The sequence below is a fragment of the Melospiza melodia genome, chromosome 18 (genome assembly GCF_035770615.1).
Source record: "Melospiza melodia melodia isolate bMelMel2 chromosome 18, bMelMel2.pri, whole genome shotgun sequence".
Taxonomy (NCBI): domain Eukaryota; kingdom Metazoa; phylum Chordata; class Aves; order Passeriformes; family Passerellidae; genus Melospiza; species Melospiza melodia.
Window position 1 is genome coordinate 9,867,095 of NC_086211.1, and position 17,799 is coordinate 9,884,893.

The following is a 17,799-nucleotide window of genomic DNA, read 5'->3' on the forward strand; positions in this document are numbered from 1 at the left end:
GCTCATGACCCTTATAAGTGCTGCTAGAAAACCCATCTATTGGGGATTTTTTTTTTTTTTACATTTTTTAAGGATTTCGTTGCTATTGCCATCAACTGGGTCAGGACAATTTTGCTATTACTCATGGAGTCACATTGCTAATTACAGTTACCCTGGTCTGGCACTGTCACTTACACCTCATTTGTTTACCCACTCTTCCGGTCAATAAGTCACACCTATTAGAGCACCTCAGTGGTGTCCAAGAGCTGCCTCATGAAACTTCCACTTGAAGACTGTCCCATCCAGCATACCATTGCATATGACAATGAAAACAGTATCCAAGGGAGCGAGATGAATTACATTTCATCTTGTTCTTCAGGACGCTGACTGATGCAATGGGTTAGTGCAGCTGATATGTTTTTCTCTGAAAAAGGAAAGTTGCCTTAGAACCACTGAAAAATCAAATGAGACTGAAATGCTCAAACTACACAGAAAGTACATAAAGATATGTAGGGACTGAAACTGTATTTAGTGATGAAATAAGGAATGCAAGTCATGAGTTCTGATTCCTATGAGTATAGTAAAAGTTCAAAGGAGAACATCCAGTGAAATTGGAGAGAGGAGGAAATCTGATAGAAGGAAATACTTTTATTGAGGCAGAGCTAGATTGTCCAGTTAATTGCCAGGCATATGGCTTAGAAAATATACCAGTAACAGACTGGAAGTTCCTATGGATTACAATGATTGAGTCATATTTTTAAAATTAGATTTTGTTCCCTTTAAATTTCTTAATTTAAAAACTTATGTAGCAGTTTAGACCTGCCATATTTCTTCTTTGCAGTGTTTCTGTTCTTCTATTTGAAGTACTTGGAAACTGGCCTAAGTCCTATGTGACAAATGGCATTTTCTCTCTTACTGATGAATTCTTTCTGTCTGTCAGCTGGAGCCGTGCAGAGGCGGGGAGAAGTGTTTGCTTTTCAAATATACTTTCTCAAAAAAGGCTGCATGAGCCTTATGATTGCTTTAATTGTTTTTAAATCTGAGAAATAGATTAATATAACTGAGACACAAGGCTCTACTGAGGAACATTCTCACAGCATAACACTGTTATAAGGAAACTTGTTAAATGAGTTCTAAAAGCCTCATTTCTCAGGGTGCAGGATTATGTACATGCAGGAAAATGACAGAGTATAATAACCCAAAATGTTAAAATATTCATGAAAAGTGCTACCATGGTCTAAAATATAGTTCATGTAAGTGCAAGTTATCCACTACCCTGTGATCAGGTGAAGGTAGTGATCTTAAGAGAAGTGTAATAGTAGATTTACTGCTGACTTAACAGCTGAAAAGCTGTATTTTTGTATTAATAATAGTTCCATTAAAATTTTTTATTTAGTAACAGCAGCTATTTTTCCTGAGAAATGAAATAGCGTGGCACCTACCTTGGTCAAATTTATAAATACTCTGCATTTAGCTTGTTGTGAACCAATGTAAAGTTGCTGCTGATGAGTACAGAAGTACTAGGGTCTGTAGGTGTCCAAGCACACTCCTAAAAAATGCCTAGAGCATTTTTTAGCATATAGCACATAGCATTTAAGCCATCAGGCATACCTGCTGCCTCACTGAATCAATGAACTAATAAAGAATGGGTTTTTTCCCATTTTTAGAGATGGGAATGGAGGCAGGATGATTTGCTTAAGGTGCTTTATGATGGCTGTAGCAGAGCTGGAAAACAGGAATTCGATGTTTTGCATCCCAGTCCCAGATTAGGTTCTTCTGTGGCACTGTCTCCTGGAGGAAAATAAGGAAAGAAGCACATGCCTTATTGTGAGGGGATCAGAATAATTAGAACTGAAGAGTTGCTTCCCAGCAGTTAAGTCAAATGACTGTGTTTACTTGTTGCTATACTTGGTAAATGTCTCCAAGTTATCCCACATCTTCTTAAACATTGGATTGGGACACAGGTTTTGCCTGGAATATGTCCTTTACAAGTGTATGTTCCTTCAGATACTGAATGTCCCTGTAGTACACAACTTCTTTATCATTGTTGTCTCCATAGAAAACCCAAACCAAACAGCCTTAATTACCTGAGTGCTTGGAAACATTCAGTGCCTTTGTTCCCATTTTTGGAGGTTTGGCTGGGTTTCCTCACTTTCATGACCTTCCATCTTCTCTTGATTCCTTTTCACAACCAATGCTTCCTGTTTACCAATGTTTTCTTCAGCTCATGTTGTTAGAGATGTTGTCCTAAAGCAGACAAGAGTTATAAAGCCAAGTTTGGAGAGACAAGCTCCATGTGGAAGATCAGAAAACATTCTGCTAAGCCATTTTATAGTATTTTGCACTGTACATGTATTGTCTCAAATCCAGTTAGAGCATACACAACAAAATCCAACTGTAAGACTCTACCAGCCTATAGCATAACTTGTAATGTCTCTGGTAACACATTATATCCCAAGAGAATTCTGGGGATCGTGTCTGTAGTGTTGTCCTTCCCTACCCTTTGGCAGCAGTGTCACTCTGTCCATGCTGCAAAAACACCATGCAGTGTGTCACTGCCCATAACAGGCAGCTGTCTGCTGGAAAGGCTGTTATTACAGATTGTTCTTGAAACTGCTGTAATGTCTGCAGAGGAGCTGAATTACTCCTACAGTTTTCTTCTCTCTTCCTCCTAGTTTTGTTTTTCTCCTGATCCCCATTCTCCCCTCTGCTCCTTTAGTACAAGAGCTGCTAGCACAGAGTCCACTCCATCCATCCAACCACCCAGGCAAGCAGTGAGATTGCAAGAACATCCTCAGAGCATCACCATTCCCAATGCAGTTCTGTCCATTTTTATGGCATGGAAATACATTGCCTGTCTTTGAGCAAAGGCACACACTGGGGATGCTGGGGAAAGACTCTATAAATAACTTGCAGCTTGCTCAGCTCTTAGGTTCTGACAGTCATCTTTAAGTCAAGTTCTACATTCAGCATTTGCATCCAAAAAAAGACTCGTGGCCTGCTTCTTGTGGAACCCAGGGCTACTTCTTATTTTTATATCTTTAGAAAAAGACTTGGCAATGCAATGTGTGCATGTTTCTAAAACAAAATTTGAAGTCTCCAGCATATCTCTGGAAGGATATTTGACTGGCTTTCTTTATATAGGTTACATCAACTTGGATTCTTGAAATGGCTGATGTAATGACCAGGATGATGGGATAGAGTGACCTCTCAGCACATTTGTAGGTGATACCAAATTGGGGGGAGTGGCTGATACGCTGCAAGGCAGAGCTGCTACTCAGACAGACCTAGTCAGACTGGAAAAATGAGCTCTTGGGGACCTCATAAAGTTCAGCAAATGCAAAGCCCTGCAGCTGGGTTGGCATAACCCCCCAAGTGGGACAGGCTGACTGCATAGAGAACAGCTTTGTAGAAAAAGAGCTGAGGGTTGTGGTGGACAAGCTGAATGTGAGTCAGCTGTGTGCGCTTGTGCTAATGTGCCCAGCTGCCAACTGGGCTGAGTACCACTGGTAGGTTTGGAGGGAACTGATTCTTCCCCTCCATCTGACACTGGTGACACCACATCTGGAGCTCTGTGATTCATTTTAAGAAAGCCACACTAAAGCAAGACTACCAAACTGCTCAGGCAGCTGCAGATCATGTCATACAAGAAGATGAGAGAGTTGGATTTGCCCAGGATTACAGAAGATGGTGAGTGGAGATCATCGTGCTGTGAAGCACTTTGTAATGGAAGGGTGTAGAAGAGATGCAGCCACATTTTTCCCAAAGGTGCTCAAGAAGCAATGAGCACAACCTACAGAAATTCAATATAGGAAACAATTTATTTTTTTAAGGATCAAATACTAAAGCAATTTGCCCTGAAAGGCTATGGCAACTCCATCTTTTGAGATACACATAACTCATCTGAATTGACTAAAAGCAACCTGCTTTAATGGGACCTGCCATGAGGAGAAAGTTGGACTACAAAACTTGCAGCAGTCCCATGTCACCTACACAATTCTGATATTGTGATGTGAGAGAGATACCTTCAAATTAGCAGTTCCACCCTGCCAGGGAAGGAGACTCCAATATCACTTCCTTTTGCCTAAAGGTTTTTATGAAACCATGGCCTATAGGCAGGGAAGGCAGTAGGCCTGTTCTGCAATAACAGATTAATTGATACTAATTTTTTTCATATATCACCAAGTAAAAGATGCAAATGCACTGGGGAAATCATCTGTGCTGAATTCAAAGAGACTTGAGATTTTGCCTGCTTTTATTATCTAGACAGCTTTGTCACAAACAGAAGCAGTGCCCTTTTCATATTTTCCTACCATTTTAACTCACTGTTATGAAATTCCTTTTCTATGCCTTTGTCCTTATTGACCATTTCTGAATTTTCTTCCAGTTCTATTTTTACTGAGGCTGGGGGGAGGCTGCAGAATTGAATGCAGTATCCAGGGTAGAGACAGAACATGGATTTATAAAGACTGCAGACTATATTTCATTTAAGAGAGAAGAAAAAGGAATTCACAGTTCTGTGTAACTTTTACATGTCTACTGGCTTTTTCATTGTCTCTAAATGGTTTAAACTGCTTGAAAATAAAATTAAGATATTTTCATTACCTGTTTATTTGTCCACTTCTTAGTTGTTTTGTTCTTCACCCTGTTAACAGTGAACACCCTATTGGTCAGGTCTGCTTGTCTTGCAGTTTTCTTTCAGGAGCATCTGTGCAGTTTTATAGCAACTGAACCTATCAAGATAAAATCCCTAAATAATATGTCCATCAAAGGAATGTAGCCCTTGATTGTTCCAGGCTAATCTGCACAAGAGCCCTCTGTCTTTAAATACCATCCAGACTGCTTTGGGAACTGGGAAGTTACTGAATTTATTGTTGAGGGTCAAAAAATCCCTGGAAATACTGAGGGGTAGGGAACACGGGGATTAGCTAGAGAATTTAGGAGTAGGAAAAATGTGAGTACAGGAAAACCTGTATCTTAAGACATGTAAGATCAAAAAGGTGCTGGATAGTGCTGAAGAACTGAGTAAGTGTCACTTGTAGGTTCTGAATCTCTCATCTCCAGGTCTCTGTGGGATGGAGCCCAGCTTTTATTCTTTGCTTTTGCAGAGTGGTTGGGATGAGGGGTAATTGAAGCAGAGAACTGTCAGCACTAACATAATGATTTGCTATATCTGAATAAACCAGACACTTCAAATCAGCCACAAGATGCAAGAGTCATTTGCTGAGAGCAGGCACAGAGTGCCAGTGCACAACAGGAAGGCTAATGCTCAATAAAATGTTGTTTAGGCACCAGAAGGTGCTTGATTTTCAGTGAGAAGTGGGGACTCGGTATTGCATTGGAAGGCAACAAATGCCATGGGTACTATACAATATAAACAAATTAGAACTATTTATATAACCTATAATTATAAAGAGTTAAGCTCATGCTTCTTTGGAGTACCAATTACTGTCTTAAGAATACATATTCCTAAAACAAAGAAAAATTTTATAATTCTGTAGACTTTGTATTTCATTTTAAAAGATCAGTTATGGACAAAAGAAGACATATTCAGGACACTTATGAGCAAAAGACTTGTAGGCTCATTGCCACAAAGAGCTAAGGAAACAGTGGAGTGTGAAGGAAGCTGCTGAATTGAAATCCCAGTACCTGGTACATGTTATTAACTTTTACAGAGTTCAGTCAATCTTCAAAGACAAATAGAACTGTTGCATGATTTCCATAGCACAGACTGAAAACTAGCACACCAATGGGTTTGGCAGTCTTCGACTTGGCCATTCTTTTTTATTGTATTTTAATACAAGGAGGATGATCATCTGGTGACTGAGCACCAGAACAGATTGCCCAGAGTGACTGTAGAATTTCCCTCACTGGAGATATTCCAGAGCCAGCTGGATGCAATCCTGTGCCATGTGCTCCAGGGTGATCCTGCTTGAGCAGGGGAGTTGGACTGGATGGCCCACTGCAGTCCCCTCCAACCTTACCCATTCTGTGATTCTCTGCCCTGATCCAAATACATAAATTGCTTCCTTGGTTTAATATAAAACAAGTTCCTCATGATGATACTATTAATATAAAACAAGTACCTCATGGTGATAGAATTTCATCATGAGCCATCTAGAAAAACTCTTATCTACAGATCCTGTGACTAATAAAGTTCATACCAACCTAAACAAGTAGAGCTGCATTCTTTCAAATAACAAGTATGAAGACTATTGTTCCTACATATAAAGGAGAAAAGGTTTTAATTGCATATGAAATGCCATTATAAAATGAAGAGACCAAATGCCATGAAATGGCAATATACCAAATACCAAATTCCTCCTTGCATTTACTGTATAGAATGAGGGAGTTTGCTGTACTGTGTGTACCAGGCCTTGCTAACTGGCATCAGGATGTGCAAGGCAGAAAGAAAAAAGGGAGTGAGGAACCAGTCCCAGGAAAGCTTTAAAATTAGTTTTTTTATCTTCAGGTGTTAGAGGTGTGAATCTTACTAAACAGATTTAAATTCTTCTGTAGTACTTATCCTGCAATACATATATGTAGCATCCAATCAAGGGTGATCTCAAACCAGCAGTCAAAAAGTGGCTGTTGGTTTTACAAAGTAAAGTAGTTGACTCCTCTGACTCCTTCTTTGGTAGCTTTCTAGTTTCAAGTCTAGGTTATAGCCTTCACTGATTAGCCTTTTAAATAAACAGACATTTTTCCTAAATTGCCCTATTGCAGTCTTCACAAAAGTCTTTCAGATGGTAGGTACTAAATACATTTTTACCTTTTTAGGGTGTAAACCAGCACATTTTAATTGTGTCTCAGTTACTTAACCAGAAGTATCTTCATCTAAATTATAATGAATGATAAAAATTTTGTCTAGCTTCTTTTTGTGGCTATGATACCTCAAAAATAGGAGTAATATGGTACATACAAAATTTTATGCTGACCATATTCAGATTACCTTTTAAAATAAACAGCTTATGCATACTTGACATTTTTACTTCACAGAGAAAAACAGTTCTGTGTACATGGAGTATTCAGAATTTTGTGTGTCTGCACATAGGATCTGCATACTGCAACGTAATGGTAATTTGATGCTGCTTTGAGGCTCACAACCATCTAATTTCCTAATTCTGTTTGCAATTCTTTAATGCCACATTAATGTTTTAAAGTTCCTCTAGTTATCTCCCCTCTCAGCAAGAAGATAAACCCTTATTAGTTTATGCACCATGTAATCCCTAGGAAGGATTTGCCTGGGACAGATAATCTTCACTTATGTTGAAGTCTTATTTAGAATGGAGGGTCAACTTAATTATATAAGCAGGCCTAATTTTTATTCTGTAAAATACTAGACTGAATTTTTGTTTAGATTGGTTCTTTCTGACAGCCACCAAAAAATACCTGTGTAGTTAAAAAACCCAACAGTCAGTACTGCACAGCACTCTTCCAAATGCAGGGAAGTTCACAGATACTTGTGTGCAGAGATGCTGCTGAACATCCCTTTTCTTACCATCAACTGGGTTTTTTCATGTACTTATTTTTGTTGAAGCAACGCAGAGTTTGTCTATGGATGTGTGCAAACAAGTTTTATATTCATACAATAAAGTCGAATTCAAATGTAAAGCAGTAAATTCTCTACAATGACTTAATTCCTGTTCCTAGGGGAGAGAATGCATCTTAAGATCTAAGTAATACAAGCACTAAAAGATCACTTCTTTCCTGTATGGAGAGAAACATTTTCTACCATAGCACATATATTGCATCCCCCCTCCCTCAGTTTTCTGTAATCTGCATAGTTAGCTGATTACTGCCCAACTGGAAGGACTGGAATTACAAGGGTCCTTTTATGATCATTATGACAGCAAGTTGAAGGAAGAGGAGGAGCTGCAGCAGTCCTAATTTTACTTGAAATACTGGACTTAGAAACCTATGGGAGAACACCAAGCATCACAATCCCTTGGAGAAGGGCTGGCCTCGAAACAAGTGCCACTGCTTACTGCTGTGCTGCTGCTTTCAAGTTTTTGGTCTTTGAATTTTGTTTTCCATCACTTTTTTTTTCTGGCCTCTGCCCACCATTTATTAATCTTTGGCTTCTTAAGTCCCTTGTCATTTATTCAAGGAGCTGAAGGTCAGATCATCTGATCTGACTTGTATGCCACAGGCCCTGAAATTTCTTATACCAGCCCAAGTAATTTCTCTTTGAGCAAGGCATATTTTCTACCTGCTTAAAGCATATAATTAAATTTGGAGTCACACAACATTAGAAGATAAAGAACTTCCTGTTCTGTTATCAGAAGAGCATCTTGTAAGGGGCCTGGGACTGGAAAAAGGCTGAATGGAGTAGGCACCAGAGGTAGAGACAGACCAACCTAATTAGGGAAGGATTTATTTAAAACTGATCGACTTACAGTAAAATGGGACTACAGCCATTCAGAGTGTGTCATATTTTTATAGCAAAAAAAAAAAAAAAAAAGAATTTAGTAAACACAATTTTTTAACCCCTTAGAAAAAAGACAGGCTGTTAATTGAAATCTTTGTCATAAATAATTTGGACCTTTGAGAAAATGAAGGAATGGTAGTAAGTTCAATACTAAAATGTTTCAACTGACAGTCAGAGAAGGCTTAGTCTTCAGAAAATATAAACAGCATTTGTTACAGGTTAGGTTCTGACCTCAGTACATACCTAAAAGGTAACAAAAATGTATAAAATTATCTAATGCCTGAGATTCAGCCGTTTACAGAAGAAAATACGTTTTAAAGTAAATAAATAATCACAGCTGCATAAGTCCCATTTTACAAATTTAAGTAGTGAGACTCAGGATAACTGAAGTTCTCTACAAAGTCAGTGGCAAACTGAAAATTTGAAGAGTCTAGCTGCTTGTCATTTTCTACTGTGCTAGTTCTGCTTATTGATCAAGAATAACAATGCTGTGGTTTAAAGAAAGGCTGACATGCCCAGACTACATGAATATAGAAAAACCTCAGAAGGCAGGCAACATTTCCTTTTAAAATAGCATCTAACAATGCTTTAGTATAATTACACATGCTCCAGACTGAGGTTTGGAAGAACATTAACTCTCCTGTCAATCAAAAACCTCCTTTTTATGCAGCCAGTAGGTGGGGTGCCATATTGAGAGTGCAGCATTCAAGTTAAAACCTCAACCATCCAAGGTTTGTTTTGAGTCTTACAGCACACAAACTCAAACTTTAAATTTTGTGAAAGCCTACAATGTTAGAAACACAAAAATGGATTTATAAAACATATTTCAAAAGCATGTAAAAAGTGAAAAATTGATTAGAGTGAAGTATGAGAAATAGCAGGACTCTGCCTGTTGTAGCAACTTCAATCTTAATGGCAGTGCAATTGTGTTGCAACTAAATTGTTCTTGAAAACATGACTCCACATACCTATGTCCTACCTTGCAATGGCTGTGTGCACTGTGTGAAAGGTCTTTGCTGCTCCATCAGTGCCATGGTGGGTAATGGCTGCTGTAACTGTGTGTGCCTCTGGATTCTCTTCCACACTTCTGCATTAGAACTCCCTGAGCCACAGATACTGAGTTAGTCTGTCAGTCCACTGTCATGGAACTCTTATCACTTCTGATAATGCCAGTTTGTAGGAGTAATCTGTATATCCTGGGATGCTTCAAATCCAGCTGACAGCTGCAGTTATGGCAGCACTACTAAATTAGGCAGTGCTAAAACAGTAGTTCACACTTGCTTCCCAAAATCTCGAGCAGTGTGCTTTCTGGGGAATACTGACTATTTCAAAGAAGAATAAAATATGCTAACTTTATCTTTAGATATATCAATTTCTTCAGAATAATTCTCTGAGGAACCACTAATTTCCAAGCAATGTGTTGCTTTTATGGCAAATCAATTTTAGCCTGAGATTTTATCATTTTAGGGTCATATTGGTTGGAATGCAGGACAGAGGGATGTAATGCACAATTCTCTATGGAAAACACTTTCCTAGTGTATCTATGGCAGCATTCACAGGGTCAAGGAATTGTTTGGGTTGGAAGGAACTTTAAAGATTATCTTGTTCCAACCCCCTCTGTCACAGGCAAGGACAAATTCCACTAGCACAGGTTGCTTTAGGGATGCATTCAAAGAATTCTCATGTTTTCCTGCTCTACTTGTGTGATTTCCTTAACTTTCCTTTAAAAAGTTTCCTAAAACTAGTTTAACAAACAACAATTAAAATTCTCTTTACCCTATTTGTATTTTAAAACACTTACTTGCCCAAGAAGAGTCAAGAATTGAAATGAAGATTGCCAGGAAGGAATGAAAGATGAATTCTACAAAGAAGTTTAATCTGGAGAAGTGTGAGTGTTTTAGGAGGGTGGGAGGACTCTTTTCACCCCTGCCCTCTGAAGAAGATGCATTTTGAATCCTGTATTTTGGTAAGGATTGTAAAGAAAACAAAGAAAGCTCTTATCAATTTGATGCTCAGCAACATAAAACCAGAAGCAAGTACATTGAATGCATCAGCTAACTTCATTCTCCTTGTGTTTCTGCAGAGGTATTTTCTTTGAAAGATCCTAGTCAAGTCTGGCCACTCCTTATTTAAAGATATATTTAGATTCAGAATTATTCAGTGTATATATAAAATTGTTCATTTTGTAGCATGGCTTTTGTTTCACCACATTTCAGGAGACATTATTAATTTTTTTCAGTATTTTCTGCAACATGAGAAAACAAAAAACAAGTATTACTGTTAGGGACTTCAAACTCCAATTGCTTGCAAAGTGGCAGAGGTGAAGCTGAAGAATTCCTTAAGTATGTTTTATACACAGAGAGTTTGAAGATACTTTGCCATTTGGATGACTCCTTGACCTTTTGGAATAAGTATGACAGTTAAGATAAGCTGATGAAGAAATGCTTATCCTGTTTGCAGGAATTAGGGTATTGGTCTATAACTGAGCATCATGGTGGCATTCTCCATAGAAGGCCTGAGCTTCCTCCATGGTACATGGAGAGAGCTGAGAATTCATAAGAGCCAATATGATCATTGGAAAATTGCTGTTTTAGCCACATGGATATGGTTAAGCAAGGAAGAGAGGTGTAACATTTGGCCTCTTTGAGCTAAGATAGCAGGGAAGCAGACTGAGTGCTGATGTGTTAATAGCTTTCAGGATAGGAGAGAAACAGTTTAGAGGCTTTGAAGATGTTTAACCTACTTAGCTCACCTATGAAAAGGATAATCTGCTTGCCAGCTTCAAGAGGATTATAAGCAACCCTCAGCAGTCTCCTGCAAAACTTGCTTCAGAGAGATCACTCATGCTCAGAGCAATCTATCTCACCAAGTGTGTGATTTAGCACTTCATTGTGGCTCAAAACTGAGCCAAACTGATTGTCCTCATGCACTGTGCTTTGGTTTGTTTGATGGAGCTGTCTCAGAGCATGGGACTCCTTTGGGGAATAAGACAGGAAGGTGTCCTCCAACCATGACATTCAATCTGTGTGTTCAGACTAAAGCTGTTCCAAAGTTAACCCCTGAAATGTGCATTGAGACTGAGCTACACAACATTTGCTTTATGCAAGGGCTTCACTTGGATGAGTCTGCTTGCACACAGGCATGAGGATGTGCAAAACCAGCAGCACCAGCACACCTTCCTCTCTGGTCTCTCTTGGACAGCTTGTACTAAATATACACTCCTAAAAGGCACACTAACTTCCTTTGACATTACCAAGAGATTGAGATCTTCTAGATCTTGGCAAAGCTAAAAACCAAAGAAAGGTTTATTCTGGCAGGAAACTCCCTGTGGACAGAGGGATTCCTCAGTTCTGATGTGTTACTTGGCAAAGCACCATTCTGTAACTGAATTAGACAACAAACCATTGCTTCCCCCTCCCCATCTTCTTTATGGGCAGATTTAAATCTTATATATAACCTGTGATAGAAAAGAGATCAATTCACTTTATCCCTATTCCATCTTTCAAGTCATAGCAGAGTTCTCTAGCATTAAAGACCTGTTGTAGTTAACCTCTAAATAGAAAGCAAAGCAAATATGGACAAGGTCAGGTAAAAAATCAGGATGTTGAAGGTAACTAAAACATAGCTCTAAAGTACAGCTGCAATGAGCATTATGCATTGAACAAAACACTTCCTGAATTTCATGCTAGCAGTGGATGCAGTGACAGTCTGTCTCCCAAAGGAAGTAATCAGACACACCTTATATTGCTAAATTACTTAGTGCAGCCACAGTTACAGAAAAGCAAATGTTAAAATTGAGATGTGATGTAAACAGCTGAAGCTCATGATAATGGGTTAGCTAGTTACAACAGTGAGTAAATATTATATTAGCAAACAGGTCAGAAAATAGGTGTAATTTTCCCCACCTTAATCTCTAAAGCCTGTTTTATTACATACAAATAAGACAGCACTTCTGAGAAAATGGAATAGAACAAAATAATCAAATAACATAGGACATAGATTGCTACATTTAATCATTTCTAATGATAATAAATGACAGGGAAAAAATGATTCTTTTTAAAGGGTAGGAAAAGTTCCATTTTTTTTTTAGAGAAACTGAAAGACTAACATAATATTAACAAACTGAGAAGTGTCTCTGAAAGAAGAGTTGACAAACTAAAAACAACATTATGTGCTTATCCTGCACTTTCAGAAAGGGTCCTTATCTCACTGGACATGAAGTGAGAACTGCTCACAGAACTATCTGAACTTCTGACTGCTCATTACCTGTAACAGCTAGGATGAGTAAGTTATTGTTAAATCAATAATTGAAGCAAGGTAGATATGATTCCTATTGAAATACAGCCTTTTTGTCCACACAGATACACTTCTCAATTGTAAGAAATTTTGCAAATGTATGACTCTCTTAAGCAAATAGTAAAGCACTTTAAAATATTTACAGATCTTCAGAGTATGCAGTGTCAAGGCTCAGTGAGGTAGAAAACTGAATTTAATTTTCAAAGTTCTGTGTGTGTGTGGCTCTGCAAATGAATCTTAAATTTCATAGTCCAGCAAAAAGATTTATTTGCAAATTTTTACATACTTTGGACAACTAATGCTTAGAAAGGCTCTCTTAGCTAGGCACCTTGAATGTAACAATTAAAATATTAACTACTGCAGTTTTAGATCAGTATGCTGGAAGAGATGGTTTGGCTATTTGCTGTAGAGGCATTTTCAGGAATGGTTTCAGTTTTGCCCCTTTTCCTGTCCAAGTGTCTGTGTCACCATCAGGAGACAGTCTAAGCTGTAACACCACCCACAGCCAAATGATTCTGTCTCTTATCCACCCCCCTGCCAAAGTGAGATGGTGCAGTTTGATTTGGTGCCAAACATACTGAGAGGTTTGAGCAACTTAGATACCTCAGAGAGTAAAGCTAGCTGGGGAAAAAAACCTGGATCCATCTCCCACCTGGCCATTATAATTGTTACCACCCTTTAGAGAAGGTTTAAACACAGAGACTGGCAGTACCCCACACACTTTTTGTTTTATTTCTGGCTAACAGAAGATCTCTAGCCATTCACCCATTTGAAAAACGGTTTTGTGTTTCTTCTGCTCACATTAGAGCAGCCATCCATGACTCTGTCACAATGCAACGTATTTTACTCATGACTCTCTCTGAGGCTATCCTGAGGCCTGAAGCTGATGCTCCTGATGGTGGCTGACATCCATATCCCAGCTTAGCCCTGCTCAGTATGTCTGCTTTCTGTGTGCTCAAACACTGCACTGAAACGGCTTGACTTTTTAAAATTATTATTACTTTATAATTCAAGCCATCCTTTTGAAGGTTGCACCTTCGGTTGTTCCTCACCTGTCGAGGCCGGGTCAGACACGCCCCGGGAGGGACTCGCTCCCCCTGCTGGCCCGAAATTCCCCTGGGATCGAGTGAGAAAATCCCGGCCAGGCGGGACGGAGCGGCTCTTTAACAGGGTTAATTTTTGCCGCGGATTACCATTGAGACATTGAAATCTATCCTGGATTTTATTTGTTGTAAAAAACCTACAGGTGTTTCAGTGCCTTCCACCAATTCCAACACAATTTTAACATGCAAGAAATCTTAATTTAATTTTTAAAATGTTAATCGTTTCCCAAGGAAACTAAAGGTTCATCAGCAACCTCGGGTTCATACCACAAAAGTTACAGTTTAACTTGTCCTGTGACTGTTGTCAATACTCTGCTCCCTCCACCACCGTCAATCTCCCAGCGACAGCAGAAATCAGTCTCTGCCAGGGCAGGAGTTGTATGTAAAGAGCAATTGAACTTCAAGGGTTGTTGGACTGACAAGTCACAAACACAGCTTTGCAGCGTCCCATTTGTGCAGCTAGAAGATACTGATACAATTTAGCTCAAGTCAGAGGGTAACCAAGTTATAATATATAGATGTTTATGAAAGAATAAGCAAAAAAGTAAAAAAAAAAAACCATCACAAGCTCTTCATTCATACACAAGTAAGTGGTGTCTGCTATAGGATATTTTTTCTTGTATGGATTTAGAAAAACATACAGACTGGTGTAGCTTCTGCTAAAGTAAAAGCCATCCTATTTTCATGGCTCAAACCCATAATTTGACTGGTAAATGCTGGAAATTATAATGTATAATTTTGTTAGCATTTAAAAAGAAAAAGCTGTTTCAATGAGGCAGTGGGTCAGGGTTTTCAAAAGCATGGTATGCACATGACAGAACAAATAAAGTACCACAAAGAGCATAACTTGCATGCTATACTCAATTTTTTTAATCACAGAGATATTAAAAATCCATCACTACCAACAAAAAAGCAGACACAAACCCTAATCCTGGCAGTACCTTTAGTGAGAGTCCTCCTCCACATGCTGGCCAGCCACAGGAATGTGCCACAGCTCCTCCTGTTCTGGCCAGAGAAATGCTCACTCACCTCTGGGCATCCTGAGCAAAGAGCTGTGCCAAGTGTGGCAGCAAACTGAACACAGCCACTGCAAAGTGACTCTTAGAATGGATTACACTAAACTATATTTCACATACACATAATTACCTTGACTAAACAGCAGTATTTCAGTTAAGTCACCTTTGGGAGAGAATTGTGCATATCTAATTTAGTTCAGTTTCATTTTGCAGGTTTCTCTTCTCATAGATTTTAATATGGTTCAAGTATTTCACTTTGGTTAATGCAGGTCAACACCCCAAGTATGACTTCACCAAAGGGGCTTTCCTTTTCATACTCTTGCTTTGTATAAAGCTCTGTTTTGGTGAAATGTATAGACTGTATAGATTCTTTGTTGTGGAATATTTCCTTGGGTAGTAATAATAACATAAATTCATGTCTGATCACATCTGACTATTTTTAGAGATGTTTAAAGGAAAAAAATGGAAATTTTCTAGTTTAATTATTCAAAAATATTTTTTTCCTGCCCATGACACATGCAGAGCTGGAATAACCATATATTCCATAACCACTGTTTGAGGAAAGAGAGCAATGTCACCAGCCATATATTTAGTATGTAATTCTGAGCCTGGGAAAGTTCAAGAACTTGATTCAAATTGAAAAAAAGAAAACTTAAACAGCAAAATCAAAAGTGTTTTGAAGGGAGTACATTCCTCAAATTATCTCCATACATAAATATTATGCACATCAGAAATTCCAGTGAACTGTAATCCTCATGTCAGAAAGTGTTGCATGATAGGGACTTGCCATGCTGCAGATTAAGGAATACACTGGAAAAACATGCTTGTCTTCCACTCATCTGGAACTATCACTCACACCCATGTAATCCTCTTGATCAGAGAGCACATAATAAATATGGGTTCCAAAACAATTTATAATAGTTGAATTATAAAAAGTCAGACTGCTTTTGTCTCCTCTCCAAAAGTATGTTTAGAGTTCAAGAGAAATCCCTTTATTTGCTTTGTTTCATAAATTTATTCCAGATTTTATGGGAATGTAACTTTTAAAGTCAGGTACTTGTTCAATAACCTCCTAATTCTAACCCAAAATTTATTTTGTTTTCTAACAGTTTGAAAGGCAGCATATTTATGTAGACATTTTATTAACTGAACTTTACCTGATATGATTTTCAAGCTCACATTTGCAGTCTGTATTACATCTGAAATATTCCCAAAGCAGTCAGGAATCCCCAACAGGCCATTCTCTCCAGGTGAATAATATGCAGCAAATCTAAGAGCAGTCTTGGAAAAATCAGCATGATTTATGTAATACCTAGAAATCAAAAGGATTAACAGCTAAGATTAATATTTCCATGGTGTTACTACCAGCCAAAAGGTTTTGCCTCAGCAGTGGTTTGTTGCTCTGGATGAGAATGATCACACTGCTTGCTTTCTTAAACTGCTTAGTGTTTAAACAATCATAATTTGGAATTGGACAAGCCTTCTTACCATTTTATGGTCTATTTCATGGTTTATGATCCATGGATATAACTGTTCCTCTATGCATGATCACTTTTTCTGTTTCTCTCATGTCCCTTTAGATCCTGCAGTAAGCAAAGGGCCAATTTCACCATGACTCTCAGGGATCTGTTAAATGCCATACCATACGCTTAAGCACCACAATTTAATATTTGACTGCTGTGATTGAATTGTCAGAGTCTCAAAAATCACTGGGCTAAGATCAGCAGGGGGTAATTCACCCTTTGGAGCTGAGGAAAGCCTCAAGGCAACATTTCAACAATTTGGACTCAGTTTCTCTAGGGTAATTAGACTGGAACAATGTTTAATACATTAATTTATTAATAATTAATGTTTTAGGTCTCACAAGGTCAACAAACTTTCCATCAGCATAACTTCACCTGATAAACTACTACTTGGCTGCATTCCTTCCTGTCTTGATTAGTGGCAGTTTAATCTTCATACTGTACTGGTTAGAACTTCTAAAGGTTTCTTTATGCAGTCCTACCATACAGGTCACATCAGTGACCACAGTATTTGTGGGGGCATCTGTACAAGACTGGTCAACTGCACTACTGACATCGCCATCACTAATGTTGCTGAATAAAAGGAAACAGAATCAGAAAATCCTTAGTTGTAAAGAACCCACAAAAATCACTGAGTTCAGCTCCTGGTTCTACACAGGACTGCCCCAAGAATCCCACCATGGGCCTGAGGGCCCTGTCCAAACATTCCTTGGGCTCTGTCAGACTTGGTGCGGTGATCACTTTCCTAGGGAGTCTCTTCAGTGCCCAATTACCCTCTGGGGGAGAACATTTTCCTTCTATCCAACCTAAACTTTCCCTGACACAACTTCAGCCATTCCCTTGAGTGCCGCCACTGGTCACCAGAGCAGAGATCAGTGTCTGCCCCTCCACTGGCCCTGATGGAGAAGCTCAAAGACCACAATAATGCCTGCCTTCAGTCTCCTCCAGGCTGAACAAGCCAAGTGACCTCAGGTACTCCTCAAATGGCTTCCTCTCCAGACCCTTCACAATGTTCCTCACGATACTATCGAACATAACGATGTTCACAGAGAGGGGAAAACCCAATTCCTCTCATTAGAGCCAATCCGGCCGTTCCGTGGGCAGGGGAAGTGTGCCACCTGCTCAGCCCAGGGATGGCGCTATTGCCTGGCCCAGGGATGGTGTCCCCGCCGAGGCTTATATGAACGACAACACAGCGCTCCTTGGGCCTCGTGCTCACTCAGGGACATTAATCGGGCAAAGGCATTTTTATTTTGTGGATTCCGACATGAGAAACCCCAGCTCACACCGAGCCCCGGGGCTCACTCGCGCTCCCCTCGGCTGAGCACGACCCGGCGGCCCCACCGCCCTCCCGGCAGAGGGGCGCGCGCACGGCGGAACGCGCACGCGCAGCTCCTTCTCGGCCAGGAGTGACGTCACTGGGCGGAAGGAATCCCGCCAGCTGCTCACGT